General features: G+C 39.4%; 1 long non-coding RNA gene and 1 pseudogene across 1 annotated transcript in view; both read right to left on the bottom strand.

The window, feature by feature from the left end:
* LOC114205180 (uncharacterized) overlaps positions 1–17,775 on the bottom strand; it is a 32,132-nt gene that overhangs the window by 13,889 nt on the left and 468 nt on the right. The window lies entirely within an intron of this gene.
* Positions 4,552–5,296, bottom strand: LOC114205179 (eukaryotic translation initiation factor 1 pseudogene; annotated as a pseudogene).

The following is a 17,775-nucleotide window of genomic DNA, read 5'->3' as shown; positions in this document are numbered from 1 at the left end:
CTGATTTGATTAGTGTGTATTTCTCTGGGGTTGTTGTTACTCTTTTAGCATTTTTTTTCTCTCGTTCATCTGTTCTCTTGACAGAATGACAAAATGGAAAAACTCACGTCAAAAAATAGAACAAGAGGCAGTACCAACTGCCAGGGATCTAATCAATATGGACATTAGTAAGAAGTAGAGTTCAGAATAACGTTTATAAGGATACTAGCTGGGGGGCGCCTAGGTGGCTCAGTCATTAAGCTTCTGCCTTCGGCTCAGGTCATGATCCCAGGGTCCTGGGATCAAGCCCTGCATTGCGCTCCCTGCTCTGTGGAAGGCCTGCTTCTCCCTCTCCCACTCCCCCTGCTTCTGTTCCCTCTCTCGTGCTGTGTCTCTCTCTGTCCAATAAATAAATAAAATCCTTAAAAACAAAAGAAAAAAAAAGATACTAGCTGCGCTTGAAAAAAGCACAGAAGACACTACAGAATCCCTTTCTGGAGAAACAAACTATAACCAAGTCTAAATCAAAAAGGCTATTAATGCCGTGCAACCAAAAATGGAGGCTCTGACTGCTAGGATAAATGAGGCAGAATAGAGAATTAGTGACATAGAAGACCAAATGATGGAGAATAAAGAAGCTGAGAAAAAGAGAGAGAAACAACTATTGGATCACAAGGGGAGAATCTGAGAGGTAAGTGATACTATAAAACAAAACAATGTTGGAATAATTGGGATCCCAGAAGAAGAAGAAAGAGAGGGGCGGAAGGTATTTTGGAGCAAATTATAGTGGATAACTTCCCTAATTGGGGGAAGGAAACAGGCATCAAAATCCAAGAGGCACAGAGAACCCCCTTCAAAATCAATAAAAATAAGTCAACATCCCAACATCTAATTGTAAAACTTACAAATCTCAGAGACAAAGAAAAAACCCTGAAACCAGTTCGGGACGAGAGGTCTGTAAACTACAACAGTAGAAACAATAGATTGGCAGCAGACCTATCCACAGAGACCTGGCAGGCCAGAAAGGACTGGCATGATATATTCAGGGTACTAAAGGAGAAAAATATGCAGCCAAGAATTCTTTATCCAGCTAGGCTGTCATTGAAAATAGAAGGAGAGATAAAAAGCTTCCAGGACAAACAGAAACTAAAAGAATTTGCGATCACCAAACCAGCCCTACAAAAAATGTTGAAAGGGGTCTCTAAGCAAGGAGAGAGCCCAAGAGTAACATAGACCAGAAAGGAACAGAGACAATATACAGTAACAGTCACCTTACAGGCAATACAATGGCACTAAGTTCATACCTTTCAGTAGTTACCCTGAATGTAAATGGGCTAAATGCCCTAATCAAAAGACACAGGGTATCAGACTGGATAAAAAAAACAAGACCCATCAATATGCTGTCTGCAAGAGACTCATTTTAGACCCAAAGACACCTCCAGATTTAAAGTGAGGGTGTGGAAAACCATTTATCATGCTAATGTACATCAAAAGAAAGCTGAGGTGGCAATTCTTATATCAGACAAATTAGATTTTAAACCAAAGACTGTAATAAGAGATGAGGAAGGACACTATATCCTACTTAAAGGGTCTATCCAACAAGAAGATCTAACAATTTTAAATATTTATGCCTCTAACATGGGAGCAGCCAATTATATAAGCCAATTAATAACAAAAATCAAAGAAACACATTGAAGATAATACAATAATAGTGGGGGACTTTAACACCCCCCTCACTGAAATGGACAGATCATCTAAGCAAAAGATCAACCAGGAAATAAGGGCTTTAAATGACACACTGGACCAGAAGGCCTTCACAGATATATTCAGAACATTCATTCCAAAGCTACAGAATACACATTCTTCTCTAGTGCACATGGAACATTCTCCAGAATAGATCACATCCTGGGTCACAAATCAGGTCTCAACCGGTACCAAAAGATGGGGATCATTTCCTGCATATTTTTGGACCACAATGCTTTGAAACTAGAACTCAATCACAAGAGGAAAGTTGGAAAGAACTCAAATATGTGGTGGCTAAAGAGCATCCTACTAAAGAACAAATGAGTCAACCAGAAAATTAAAGAAGAATTTTAAATTCATGGAAACAAATGAAAATGAAAACACAACTGTTCAAAATCTTTGGTATGCAGCAAAGGCAGTCCTAAGAGGGAAGTGTATAGCACTACAAGCCTTTCTCAAGAAACAAGAAAGTTCTCAAATACACAACCTAACCCTACACCTAAAGGAGCTGGAGAAAGAACAGCAAAGAAAGCCTAAACCCAGCAGGAGAAGAGAAATAATAAAGATCAGAGCAGAAATCAATGAAACAGAAACCAAAAGAACAGTAGAACAGATCAATGAAACTAGGAGCTGATTCTCTGAGAGAATTAATAAGATTGATAAACCCCTGGCCAGCCTTATCAAAGAGAAAAGAGAAAGGACCCAAATAAATAAAATCATGAATGAAAGAGGAGAGATCACAACCAACACTGAAGAAACATGAACAACTATAAGGACATATTATGAGCAACTATATGTCAACAAATTAGACAATCTGGAAGAAATGGATGCATTCCTAGAGATGTATAAACTACCAAAACTGAACCAGGAAGAAATAGAAAACCTGAACAGACCCATAACCAGTAAGGAAATTGAAGCAGTAATCAAAAATCTCCCAACAAACAAGAGCCCAGGGCCAGATGGCTTCCCAGGGGAAGTCTACCAAACATTTAAAGAAGAATTAATACCTATTCTTCTGAAACTCTTCCAAAAAAAATAGAAATAGAAGGAAAACTTCCAAACTCATTTTATGAGGCCAGCATTACCTTGATCCCCAAACCGGACAAAAACCCCACCAAAAAGGAGAATTACAGACTAATATCTCTGATGAACATGGATGCAAAAATTCTCACCAAGATACTAGCCAATAGGATCCAACAGTACATTAAAAGGATTATTCACCATGACCAAGTGGAATTTATTCCTGGGCTGCAAGGTTGGTTCAACATCTGCAAATCAATTAATGTGACACACTACATTAATAAAAGAAAGGACAAGAACCATGTGATGCTCTCAATAGATGCAAAAGAAGCATTTGACAAAGTACAGCATCCTTTCTTGATTAAAACTCTTCACAGTGTAGGGATAGAGGGCACATACCTCAATATCATAAAAGCCATCTATGAAAAACCCACAGCAAATATCATTCTCAATGGGGAAAAACAGAGCTTTACCCCTAAGGTCAGGAACATGGTAATGATGTCCACTATCACCACTGCTGTTCAACATAGTACTAGAAGTCCTAGCCATAGCAATCAGACAACAAAAAGAAACAAAAGGCATCTGAATCGGCAAAGAAGTCCAACTCTCACTCTTTGCAGATGATATGATACTTTATGTGGAAAATCCAAGAGACTCCACCCCAAAATTGCTAGAACTCATACAGGAATTCCATAAAGTGGCAGGATATAAAATCAATACACAGAAATCAGTTGCATTTCTTTCTTTTTAAAGATTTTATGTATTTATTTGAGAGAGAGAGAATGAGAGATCGAGAGCACGAGAGGGAAGAGGGTCAGAGGGAGAAGCAGACTACCTGCCGAGCAGGGAGCCCGATGCGGGACTCGATCCCGGGACTCCAGGATCATGACCTGAGCCAAAGACAGTCGCTTAACCAACCGAGCCACCCAGGTGCCTGAAATCAGTTGCATTTCTATACACCAACAACGAGACAGAAGAAAGAGTGATTAAGGAATCGATCCCATTTACAATTGCACGAAAAATCGTAAGATACCTAGGAATAAATCTAACCAAAGAGGCAAAGGATCTGTACTCAGAAAACTATAAGATACTCGTGAAAGAAATTGAGGAAGACACAAAGAAATGGAAAAACATTCCATGCTCATGGATTGGGAGAACAAATATTGTGAAAATGTCTCTGCTACCTAGAGCAATACACATTCTACAGTACACATTCTACACATTCAATACAATCCTTATCAAAATACCAACCACTTGTTTCACAGAAATGGAACAAATAATCCTAAAATTTGTATGGAACCAGAAAAGACCCTGAATAGCCAGAGGAATGTTTTTTGGGTTTTTTTTTTTTTTTTTCTGAAAGGAAGATTTAATTTAAATAAGGGTTTAAATACATTACATAACATTAAAACTGAAGGAAAAAATAAACCCTAACCAGTCTGCTACTTCACATGGCACTGGGCAGCTGCTGCCAGGAGGCTGCAAGCTCTACAGCTATAACTACGTGACTGACACATTAGTGTCAAGTTTGTTCCCTTGTCAAAAGTTTAACTCCTATGAAGGTTGGCCTCACATTCTGGTGTTTGGACATCGATTAGCTAGGATAGGTCTGGTCAAAAAGACCTTGGTGGCAAGTCAGATGTCCTATCGCACCTCACTAGAGGGAAGGTGGCCACTCGAAGCTCTGCCCACCTGGTCAGTTTGGAGACACCAGGGATCTTTCTTGGACTACCAATGACTCCCTGTAGCAGCACAGCTGCGGTTACCTTACCCCATCCTGACCTCTCAGCTTCACCGTGGGCTGTTTAGGTGGTGACATTCTCTTAGGGCAGGGAACTCTGAAGAGGGAGAGCCGAGGAGCTTCTGGCCAGACGTAGCCATCTGTGATCTTGGGGCTCTGGGCTGGACCGAAACATCACATTACTGCTTGGTTTCAGGCCGGACACTGCCAGGCGCCTACTGCTTGATCTCTGTTTAAATGAGGACTTCCAGACTAGACAGCATGGCTCCTTTCAGTTTATTGCATGAAGGAGTTACACTAGTCCAAGTTAAAAGCAGACCCCAAAAGGTTACATTATACAAGCTGTGAGGTTTTTAAACTTGTGACAAGGGACAGAAGGGAAATACTACTCATCGCAAGGAAATCCTCACTTAAGCTTCAGTGAGCCAAAAGCACTTAAAACCCATGAACCTTCAGCTGGTCGTCCTTAGCCAGTCCAATCTCTACCAGGAACTGGCATACGTTCCTGGGCTGGTCAGCCTGTAGCTGAATTACTTCTCCATATTCTGGATGCTCAATTACAGTACCATTGCAGGCAAATTTCTTCTTAAACGCCTTCACTAGTTTCTTTTTATCGTAATTATCAGCAATCCCTTGGACAGTAGTAAGGGTCTTCCTGCCGTTTCTCTGTTGAATTCTTATATGCATATAATCCTCAGCGCCAGCAAGAAGCAGATCATCACCCTAACTTGCATCAGCAAAGCGGTCGAAAGAGTGGAGGTTCTGGATAGCGGACATATAATACGATTCCTTTTCCTCGGTGGAAATGGCCTGCGGAAGGCGGTGGTGGGAGAAGGCGGGCTGCGGGGGAACCCTCCTACACTGTTGGTGGGAATGGAAGCTGGTGCAGCCCCTCTGGAAAACAGTATGGAGGTTCCTCAAAAAGTTGAAAATAGAGCTACCCTACGACCCAGCAATTGCACTACTGGGTATTTACCCCAAAGATACAAATGCAGTGATCTGAAGGGGCACTTGCACCCCAATGTTTATGGCAACAATGTCCACAATAGCCAAACTATGGAAAGAGCCCAAATGTCCATCAACAGATGAATGGTAAAGATGTGGTATAATACACAATTGAATATTATGCAGCCATCAAAAAAAATGAAATCTTGGGGCGCCTGGGTGGCTCAGATGGTTAAGCATCTGCCTTCGGCTCAGGTCATGATCCCAGGGTCCTGGGATCGAGCCCTGCATCGGGCTCCCTGCTCAGCAGGGGACCTGCTTCTCCCCCTCCCTCTGCTTCTCCCCCTGATCATATTCTCTCTCTCTCTATCTCTGTGTCTTGAATGAATAAATTAAAAAATCTTCAAAAAAAAAAATGAAATCTTGGGCACCTGGGTGGCTCAGTTGGTTAAGTGACTGCCTTCGGCTCAGGTGATGATCCCAGGCTCCGGGGATCGAGTCCCACATCGGGCTCCCTGCTCAGCAGGGTGTCTGCTTCTCCCTCTGACCCTACCCCCTCTCATGCTCTCTCTATCTCATTCTCTCTCTCAAATAAATAAATAAAATCTTTAAAAAAAAGGAAAAAAATGAAATTTTGCCATTTGCAATGACGTGGATAGAGCTAGAGGGTACTACGCTAAGCGAAATAAGTCAATCAGAGAAAGACAACTATCATATGATCTCACTGATATGTGGAATTTGAGAAAACAAGGCAGAGGATCATAGGGGAAGAGAGGAAAAAATGAAACAAGGTTAAACCAGAGAGGGAGACAAACCATAAGAGACTCCTAATCTCAGGACACAAACTGAGGGTTGTCGGAGTGGACAGGGAGGTGGGAGGGATGTGGTGGTTGGGTGATGGACGTTGGGGAGGGTGTGTGTTGTGGGGAGCACTGTGTATTGTGTGAGACTGATGAATCACAGACCCGTACCCCTGAAACAAATAATACATTATATGTTAATAATAATTTTTAAAAAGCTAAAAAAAAAAAAGGAAAGACAAAGTTTTAAAGTTGTAGGGCAAGTGAAAGGGGAAGAGAGAGCACTGGGCAGAAGCTGGTGGAGATGAGCACTGAGGTCAGAGAGAGAAAGGTGGGCAAAAGGGTGGGAGGCTGGAGACTTCCAGAGAAGAAATGGCCCGTGAAAATGTTCTAGGAACAACCATGAGGCAGAAGTGCAGGAGGGAGCTAGGAAGAGACAGAGAATAAAAACAAGTGTGCCTGGAAAACTGGTAAATTGGGGATTTCCAAAAAAGCTGACTTTTGTGTTATAAAGATAAAAAGTAGAAGATAAGGGGCACCATGGCTCGGCTGGTTGAGCGCTGACTCTTGATTCCAGCTCAGGTCATGATCTCAGGGTTGTGTGATTGAGCCCTGCCCTGGGCTCCATGCTCAGCGTGGAGCCTGCTTGAGATTCTTATCTCCCTCCCTCTCTGTTCCTCTCCCTACTTTTGTGCTTTCTCTCAAATAAGTAAATAAATAAAAATTTTTTTAAAAGTAGAAAATAAACTTGCTGTTATATTAGAGGGGTGGAACATGACTGAAGAAAGTTTTCAAATTCAATTTGTATCTATTCATCTATTCCTTTTGATTAGAACAGCTTAATAGAAATTTTTAGCATCTAGTGTATCTCTACTCATGATTTTTTTCATGAATTTCTTGGCCTTTCTCTGTTTTCTCAGACTTTGTTTCTTCCATACAGACTCCTGAATGATTTAGTCTACTTTCCCCTAGTAGATCCCCCCAAGTCAATGAATGAATGGCATAGCAACATAAAAAACAAATCTAAATATATATCCCAAACTTAGTAACAAAACTGGTATTTTAATTCAGTAGGGAAAGTATGATTATCATGGCTGGCATAATCGACTTCTTCATCTGAAAGAAAACAAAACTAGACTCCTTACTTCATGCTCTGTACAGAAATGAATTCCTAATGTACCAAAGATACAAAGTATTTTTATAAAATCTGGTAGAAGAAAATTCAGGGGACTATTTGTGTAACTTTGGAGGAAAGGTGGAAATTAAATAAGGCAAAAAAAAAATCCAAAAACCATCAAAATATTCATGTCTATGTCAATTTGAAAAATTGAATGGAAAAATAAACCATAGAAAAAATACTTTTTAAAAAAATTCAATTAGCCAACATATAGTACATCATTTGTTTTTGATGTAGTATTCAGTGATTCATTAGCTGCTTATAACACCCAAGAAATAGTTAAGAAAAAAATTAAAAGTCAGTCGGAAAAGCATGGGACTCTTGATTCTGGAGTCATGACTTCGAACCTCACATTGCGTATAGAGATTACTTAAATAAATAAAACTCTTTTTAAAAAATTAACAAAGGGGACGCCTGGGTGGCTTCTCCCTCTACCTGCTGCTCCCGTTGCTTGTGCTCGCTCTCTCTCTTTCTCTCTCTCTCTCTCTCACACACACACACACACACACACACACACACACATAAATAAATAAATAATAAAAGAAGTACAAAAGTTTATTCTGCAAACACAAAACATTGCGGAAAAGAAATTAAAGACATAGGGACGCCTGGGTGGCTCAGTCGGTTTAGCGTCTGCCTGCAGCTCAGGTCATGATCCCAGGGTCCTGGGATGGAGCCCTGCATCAGGCTCCCTGCTCAGTGGGGAGCCTGCTTCTCCCTCTTCCTCTGCTGCTCCCCCTGCTTGTGCACTCTCTCTCTCTCTGACAAATAAATAAAATCTTAAAAAAAAGATTTGTTAGGTAGTTCTGGAACAATGCTCAGTCTAGAGCTAAGTATTCCCACTAGAGGGCAAGACTCTTCTCTGTACACTACCCAAGGCCCCGGAACAGACACTATTCCTGGCCGGTGTAAGCAGCAGGCACTCCTACCTCTAATCATTTCAGGGAGTTCTTTTCCTGCCTCAGGTGGGGAGTTAGTTTCCTCACCTGTATGCACTGATCAGCACCCAACCTGGTGTTCAAAGGGCCTCTCTGACTATGCCCAGAGTCCCCTCTCTTTGCAGCCCTTTCCTCTCCAGTACTCTGTTCAGTGGCCTTAGTTGCCTTGGTCCCCCCAGACTCTCAGTTTTGTCTCCTTAACTCAGAGAGCTTGCTGGGCTCCACTTGTGTTCTCCCTGCGCCACAGTCTGGAGACTCTCAAAGCTATAAGCGAGACACGGGTAGTGCTCACCTCATTAGTTTCCTGTTTCTCAGGGATCCCTATTCTTCGTTGCCTTTTGTATCCTCCCAGAAATTAGACGATCATACACAAATGCACACACACACCCCAAAACGACTTCATAGAAAACATGCACTTTTGCACCTTGCTTTTTATTTTTTAATTTAATTTTATTATGTTATGTTAATCACCATACATGACATCATTAGTTTTTGGTGCAGTGTTCCATGATTCATTGTTTGTGCATCACACCCAGTGCTCCACGCAGAACGTGCCCTCCTCAATACCCATCCCCAGGCTAACCCATCCCCCCACCCCCCTCCCCTCTAGAACCCTCCTGTTGTTTCTCTGAGTCCATCGTCTCTCATGGTGCACCTTGCTTTTTAAAATGTAGTGTCTTGACAAACCGTAAGAGACTCTCAATCATAGGAAACAAACTGAGGGCTGTTGGAGGGAAGGGGGGGCGGGGGCGTGGGGTAAATGGGTGATGGACATTAAAGGGTATGTCCATTTTATTTACTTATTTTTAATTTTATTGCAGTAAGAACACTTAACATGAGATCTACCTTCTTAACATATTTTTAAGTGTGCAATATGGTACTGTTGAATAGAGGTACAAAGATGTACAGTAGATCTCCAGAACTTATTCATCTTACGTAACTGAAACTTGTTGCCTGTTGACTAGTACCATCCCATTTTCCCTACAAAGGACTCTGACAACCACCATTCTATTTTTTACTTCTATGAGTTTGATTATTTTAGATATCTCATATAAGTGAAATCATATAGTAGTTGTCTTTCTGTGACTGCCTTATTTCATTTAGCACATTGTCCTGAAGATTCATCAGTGTTATTGCATATGTCAGGATATCCTTCTTTCTTAAGGCTGAATAATATTCCATTGTATGTACATACCACATTTTCCTTATCCATTCATCCACTGATGGATATTTAGACTGTTTCTAATCTTGGCTACTATGAATAGTGCTGCAAAGAACATGAGCCCTTCAAGATCCTGATTTTATTTTGTTTATATATTTTTAAAGATTTTACTTATTTATTTGAGAGAGAGAGACAGAGATAGTGAAAGAGAGCACAAGCAGAGAGGAGAGGGAGAAGCAGGCTCCCATGCAGTACTCAATCCCAGCACCCCGGAATCCTGACCCGAGCCGAAGGCAGATACCCAACCGACTGAATCACCCTGGCGTCCCAAGATCCTGATTTTAATTCTTTTGGATAAATACTCAGTAGTGGGATTGCTGAATCATAAGATAGTTCTAGTTTTAATTTTTTAGGGAACCTCCATAACTGTTTTCCATAGCAGCTGCACCATTTTGCATTTGAAACAATAGTGTACAAGGGTTCTAATTTCTCTACATCCTCACCAACACTTGTTGTCTTTTGGGGTTTTTTGTTTGTTTTGGGGGGTTGATAATAGCCATCCTAACAAGTATGAGGTGATCTCTTATGATGGTTTTGATTTGCATGTCCCTGATATTAGTGAAGTGAGCATTTTTTCACATACCTGTTGGCCATTTGTATGCCTTCTTTTGAGAAATGTCTATGCAAGTCCTTAGCCCATTTTTTACATGAGTGATTAGGTTTTTGCTGTTGTTGTTATTGAGTTGTAATAGTTCCTTATATATTTTGGAGATTATTCCCTTATCAGATGTATGGCTTGCAAATATTTACTCCCATTCTGTAGATTGTTGTTTCCTTTGCCGTGCAGAAGCTTTTCAGTATGACATGGTCTATTTTTGCTTTTGTTGCCTGTGCTTTTGGTGTCACATCCATGAAATCATTGCCAGGACCAATTTCATGAAGTCTTTACCCTATGTTTTCTTCCAGGATTTTTGCAGCTTCAGGTCTTACATTTAATTTTGAATTGATGTTTGTGTATGGTATAAGCGTTTAATTTCATTTTTTTGCATGTGGACCTTTAGCTTTCCCAATACCATTTGCTGAAGAGACTGTCTTTCCCTATTGTGTACTCTTTCCATCCCTGTCGAAGATCAATTGATTGTATGTGCATTGATTTATTTCTGGGCTTTCTATTCTATTCCATTGGTCTATATGTCTATCTTTATGCCAGTACCATATTATTTTGATTACTGTAGTTTTATAATGTATTTTGCATCTGAAAATGTGATGCCTTCAGTTTTGTTCTTCTTTCTCAAGGTTGATTTCGCTATTTGTGGTCTTTTGTGATCGGATGGCTTTTCTTTTCCTTGCCTAATTGCTCTACTAGAACTTTCAGTATTATGTTAAAAAGAGGTGTCAGGAGTGGGCATCCTTGCCTTGTTCTTAATCTTGAAGAAAAGCTTTCAGTTTTTCATGGTTGACTATGATGTTAGCTGTGGAGTTTTCATATATGGCCTTTATTATGTTAAAGCACTTTCCTTCTATTCCTATGTTGAGAGTTCTTATCATGAAAGGATGTTGAATTTTGTCAAATGCTTTTTCTGCATCTATTGAGATGATCATATGCTTTTTACCCCTTATCTTATTAATCTGATGCATCACTTAATTGATTTTCATATGTTAAACCCTCCTTGCATTTCAGGGATAAATTTCACTTAGTCATGGTGTATGATCCTTTTAATGTGCTATTAGATTCAGTTTGCTAGTATTTTGTTGGGGATTTTTACATTTACATTCATCAGTGATATTGGCCTATGGTTTTCTTTTCTTGTGGTGTCTTTATCTGGCTTTCGTATCAGGGCAAGGCTAGCCTCATAGAATGAGTTTGGAAATGTGTCCCCCTCTTCAACTTTTTAGAGGAGTTTGAAAGTTGGCATTAATTCTTCTTTAAATGTTTGGTAGGATTCACCAGTGAAGCCATCTGGTACTGAGCTTTCTTTATTTGGAGGTTTTTTTTTTAATACTGATTCACTCTCTACACTAGAGAGATTTGTTCAGACTTTCTATTTCTTCATGATTCAGTCTTGGTGGCTTGTATGTTTCCAGGAATTTATCCATTGCTTCTAGGCTATCCACTTTGTTGGATATTTGCTTTATAATTGTTCATAGTCGTCTCTTATGATTCTTTTTATTATTTATATATTTTTAAGATTTTATTTATTTATTTGACAAAGAGAGAGCACAAGCAGGGGGAGTGGCAGACAGAGGGAGAGGGAGAAGCAGGTTCCCCACTGAGCAGTTAGCCCAATGTAGGGCTCGACCCCAGGACCCTGGGATCATGACCTGAGCCAAAGGCAGATGCTTAACTGAATGAGCCACCCAGGCACCCCATCTTTTTATTTTTAAAAAAAGATTTAATTAATTTATTTATTCGAGAAAGAGCATGAGCAGGGCGGGGGTGGGGGAAGGGGAGAGGGGCGGGGGTGGGGGAAGGGGAGAGGAGCAGAGGGAGAGGGACAAGCAGACTCTGCGCAGAGCACAGGGCTTGACCCCATGACCCTGAGATCACCACGGGAGCTGAAATCAAGAGTCAGTTGCGGGGCGCCTGGGTGGCTCAGTCGTTAAGCATCTGCCCTCGGCTCGGGTCATGATCCGAGGATCCTGGGATCGAGCCCCGCATCGGGCTCCCTTCTGGGTAGGAAGCCTGCTTCTCCCTCTCCCACTCCCCCTGCTTGTGTTTCCTCTCTCGCTGTGTCTCTCTCTGTCAAGTAAATAAATAAAATCTTTAAAAAAAAAAAAAGTCAGATGCTTAAACGACTGAGCCACCCAGGCGCCCCTCTCCTTTTTTATTTCTGTAGCATCTGTTGTAATATCTCTTCTTTCATTTCTTATTTATTTGAGTCTTGTTAGTCTAGCTAAGTGTGTAAATTTGTCTCCTTTTTTAAAAAAAAACTCCTAGTTTCATTGATTTTTTTTCTAAAAGGGTATGTGCATTTTAAATTTAAGTAGCTATGACCAGATTACTTGCCAAAAAGGCTGTGGTAATTTATACACTCTCTGAAAAAGGTGGGGGATGGAGTGGTTCTCCATCCAGAAGAAAATAAAGTTAGAACCTTGTCTCACACTATAAACAACAATAAATCTCACAGAGATTAATACTCTAATACAAAAAATAGAACTATTTCTTATTAAAATAGGAAAAAATAAAAGATAACATTTGTTTAACCTCAAGATAAGTTTGGACTTTTAAAAAAAGACTGGAAACTGAGACTCTATGAAGAGAAAATTGATGTATTCAACCACATAAACATTTAAATACATAAACAGAGCCAAAAGAGAAATGAATAGAGTGAGAGAGAAACTTGCAAGATATGACAAAGTGATACCACTAATATATAAACAACTCCTTCAAATTAGTAAGAAAGAAATCAATAAAAAGCTAATAGAGGGGTGCTTGGCTGGCTTATGCAGTAGAGCATGCAACTCTTGATCTCAGGGTTGTAAGTTCAAGCCCCACGTTGGGTGTAGAGATTCCTTAAAAAAATAAAATCTTAAAAAAAAAAAGCTAGTAGAAAAATGGGCAAAAGATAGGAATAAGAATTGATAAAGAACTATAAACAGCCAATTAACTTATGAAATGTTCATCCTCAGAGGTAGTACAAAAAACACACTTAACCAGCATTATCATTATTCCCCATGAGATGGCAAAAACGGAAAATATTGCTAATATCTAACGCTGTTGGGCACTGAACACTCTTGGTCACTCTGACAAAGGAACCATTTTAAGTAATCAGTCAATTGCACTTTCACACCTTACTTTTTTTGTTTCATTGACTGCATTTCCAAGCAAATGATATTTTACCACCAGCTGCAGAAGATAACACCTGAATGAAGTGTGAAACAACACGAATCAGAAGAGCACTCACAGTGCTGGGTGGCAGGAGCAATGCTCCTTCTTCCCCTTTCCAAATATTCTATAATATAATCTTCACAATTCAGGGGGAAAATTAGCAGGGAAAAAAAATAACATTCTCATATTTTTCCTGAGCATGCTGCTTTAGAACCTCATTATGCAGCCCCTATGCAACCTACACTTCTGCCAAATGAATCTTCTACCTAAGTACTCTGCGGCAGCATGAATTTACTAAGAACAAAATTCTCACGTCAAAATAAAGTCTTTGTTTTATTTTCTTCTTTACTTACAAGTCGAGAAAGAGGAAGTATCCGGGGAAGCTTTAGGAGGGGATTTTGATCCACATAAAGAAACACTGTCCAGAAAGGGAACCTCAAGTTCACCTGGTCGCCCTTATACAGAAGAGGAATCCCTCAGCGAAGAGAAGCAAGACCTCAGAAAACGCACAGGTTAGAAACGTGTAGCAGTTGCCACTGATTTTGTTATAGGTCATTCCAAAGGGGTTCTTTTTTTTTTTTAAGATTTTATTTATTTATTAGAGAGAGCGTGCGCGGACACACAAGGTGGAGAGGAGCAGAGAGAGAAGCAGGTTCCCCGCTGAGCAGGGAGTCCGACTCGAGGCTCCACCCCAGGACCCTGAGATCGTGGCCTGAGTGGAAGACAGATGCTTAACCGACTGAGCCACCCAGGCGCCCCTGGTCATTCCAAAGGGGTTTTTACCCCCTTTTGTCCAGCGCCTTCTCTGCGGTCACAGGCTTGCAGAAGAGGGAGCCTTCTGGTGCAGTGTAACCACTAGGTGGCATGTGCACTGCTGGGCTAGTTCTGGTAAAATGCACCCCCCCTCCCCCGCATCCGGCTATCCTGTTTCCCTGTCTATGGACGGGGTCCTTTTCACACCTGCTAAATCATAATTCTCCAAAATTTATAAACTTAGCCAATTTTAAGAACCATTTCATTTTTCTTAGAAAGGATAGAATTTTGGTTCATGGGTTGGGAGGGACTTTCACTTTAAATATTTTCTGGAATCAGTCCATTCCTAATTGTTACTGTAAAACTCATGCAGCCTCTAGGGGCTCCTCAGGGTGCCCAGTGCCAAATAAGCTATGAGTTACGCAGCTGAAGGACTAATGTATAGAGTGTAGAGTGCATGGAAATGCTTCCTGAGACCCAAGAAAAAAATGAAAACCTCCGGAACAAATCATGCTTGAACACTTTGGTGTGCTCCCCACAAACTGTGTTTTAAATAAGGCTTGCAGGTGATTCTGAGACAAAAGTGTTGAAACACCGTTTTACAAGATGCATAATTAAAAGACAGTTTCCCTTCTGACCCAGGCGTCAACCTGGTGGCTATTTGTCTAGCTTCAGCAAGCCTGCAGGGTGATGATAAAAAGCATTCCCAGTGTCTGGTTCTATATTTTCCTGTGTAGAGAATGCCACCCAGGCTGGGCCTCAGAAAGAGCACACAATTAGCTGCAGCCGTTGTTCGAGATTGTTGTTGTTATAAAGCCCAGCACGTAACAGGTGTTCAGGGTATATTTGTTGTCAGCAATAAAATAAAACACCGTAGATACATAATGCTATATACATGGAACCTCATATACATAATATTGAATAAATGAAGCCAGACACAGAAGTTTACATACTCTGATTTCGTTAGATGAATACCAAGCAAGAGCAGGACTAAAAAGGACAGAAGTCAGAAAAGTGGTTGCCCTTGAAGGGGGACGACTGACTGACAGGAGGAAGTATTGATGGATAGCGGAATGAAGGGTTGTCTGGGATGCTGGAACAGGACCTGGGTGATGGCTACATGGGTGCACAGCACAAAGTGCGCTGGGGCCACTCTCACTGCTTGGGGTGCGAACTGCCTCCAGGACTGCTCGCTGCCCAAGTCAAAAAGGCATTGGGTGCCGTACTTAAAACAAACAAAGAAAAGAAAAACCCAGCTGGAAAGGAAGACAGGAAAACAAATATGAAAATGAAAACAAGATAAAGAGAAAAGGAAAAGTGTAGAAATACAAGAAATACAAAGGACCATAATTTATATAATTGGAGTCTTTGAAGAAGAAAACAAAGCAATGGAACAGAACTGACATTTAAAACTATAATTCAGAAAACATTTTCAGAAATAACAAAGACCTAAATCTACATATCGAACAGAACTGCCAACTACCTGAGAAAATTAACCTGAAATGATGAACTCTGGGACATATCTTGGCAAAACTATCAGATTGTAAAGATAAAGAAAAACATTCTGAAGGCCTCCAGACACAAAAGGACATAACCTGCGAGTGCAAAAGAATGAGGTGAGCATCAAACGTCTCAAAAGCAGCATATAAAGCAAAGCAAACATGGAGTGGCATTTTCTAGAAACTGAAAAAAAAAGTGTGATCCATGGCAGCCAAACTGTTTTTTCAAGTATCAAGACAAACATTTTTCAGGAATTTAGGACCTTTTTTGAGGACTCTTTTAGAGGTTAAGCTTCATCCAACCAACAGATGACTTGGAAAATTTTAACAAACGGCTGATGGTGGGGTGCCTGACTGGCTCAGTTGGTAGAACATGTGTGTGACTCTTGATCTCTGGGTCCTGAGTTTAAGCCCCACGTTGGGTTGCAGAGATTACTTACGTACATACATACATACGTACATACATACAAAAAACACAAAGGGCTGATGGTATTTTAGTACAGATCATTACAGATCAAAGACTAAAACAAAGTAGGAAATGAGGGTAGAAGACCACAGTACAAGGGTAAGACATTGTGACAAAGTAGAAATAATGCAACCAAAAAGATGGGACAAGGAAGAAAAAAGGAATGGGAAAGTAGAATTGATTGTCTCAGAGGCAACAGGTTGGGGTTAAAAGAGGTTAAAACTGATGATCTTGTGGATATATGTTAAAAAAAGTTCTTAAAAATGTATCCTATATTAGGTCATGAGAAAAACTTCAGTAAGTTCTATCAGGTGAACATTTTATGGACAACACTCTCTGATCACAATACAATAAAACTAGAAAATATTAACTAAAAAAATTTTAAGGATCCTTAAATTTTTAAATTTATAAAATTTTAAAATTGTATATTAAACAAATTTCAGTTTAAGAGGAAATGAAACAAGAAAAAATATTATTTTGTAACTGTGGTGATGGATATCGTGGTGATCATTTATGTGAACTAAATTTATGTGGTTATATATATATATATAATCATCATGTTGTATGCCAATTATATATTAATTTTTTAAAAAGAGGAAATGCAAACTTTAATTATAGAATTTCTAAAACAGAATGACTAATGAAAACACTACATATCAGAATCTATGGGATACATTACAACAATGATCAAAGTACACAGTACAAAAAAACACTTTTATCAGTTAAAAACAAAAGAATGAAAATAAAATAATTAAATTCTTAGCTCAAAAAACTAGGAGGGAAAAATAGGAAAAGAATGACAAAGTGAACCAAAAGAAAGCCCAGGGTAGGAAATAATAAAGGAAGAGTAGAAAATTAAAGAGTCAAGGAATAGAAAAGCAGAAAATCTAATTAATAAATCAAAATCCCGGTTTCCTGAATAATTTAACAAAATAGACAAACCATTCTCTAACTTGATCAAGAAATAAGGGAGAAAGCACAGATGTACAAAATAAAAAACAATGAGAGATATACCATGGAAACAAAAGAAATTTTAAAATCATAAGAGATTAATTTGCAAAGCTCAATGCAAATAAATTTTGGAAACCTAGATAAAATGTATATTTTCCTTAGAAAAAATACAGAGACATAAGAATTGGTGAAGAAAAAGTAAAAATAACTGTATCGCAGATGACATGATAGTATACCTGGTAAGCCCTTGAGAATCAAGAATAAAATTAACTCAAATAGTAGAAGAATTCTGAAAGATAACAAGATATAAAACTAACACGCAAAAAAAAAAAAAAAACTAACACGCACAAATCAAGAGCTTTCATATGCATTAATAATAACCACTTAGAGGATATAATAGCAAAGAAAACCCCACTGACAGTAGCAAAACATTAAGTATGTGGAAGTAAATTTACAAGAAATGTAAAAAACTTATATGAGCAAAACTTTGCAATGTTTCTGAAAGATATAAAACTAGGCTCAATCGAATGATAAAACATTTTCTATGTTTAGGTAGGACAACACAGTATAAAGTTATAAATCCTTCTTAAGTTAATTTATAAGGTTAATATAATCCCAATAAAAATACCAACAGCTGATAATAAAATTCGTATAGAAAAACAAACATGAAAGAATCGCCAAAAAACCATGAAAAAGAAGTACAGTGAGGACCTAACCCTACCAAACATTAAAACATGCAATAAAGCCTCTATAATTAAAGCAATTGGTACTG

The sequence above is a fragment of the Eumetopias jubatus genome, unplaced genomic scaffold (genome assembly GCF_037043125.1).
Source record: "Eumetopias jubatus isolate StellerSeaLion01/CBP00866 unplaced genomic scaffold, mEumJub1_p1.0 scaffold_17, whole genome shotgun sequence".
In the NCBI taxonomy this organism is placed as follows: Eukaryota; Metazoa; Chordata; class Mammalia; order Carnivora; family Otariidae; genus Eumetopias; species Eumetopias jubatus.
This window is presented reverse-complemented; position numbering and strand designations above follow the sequence as displayed.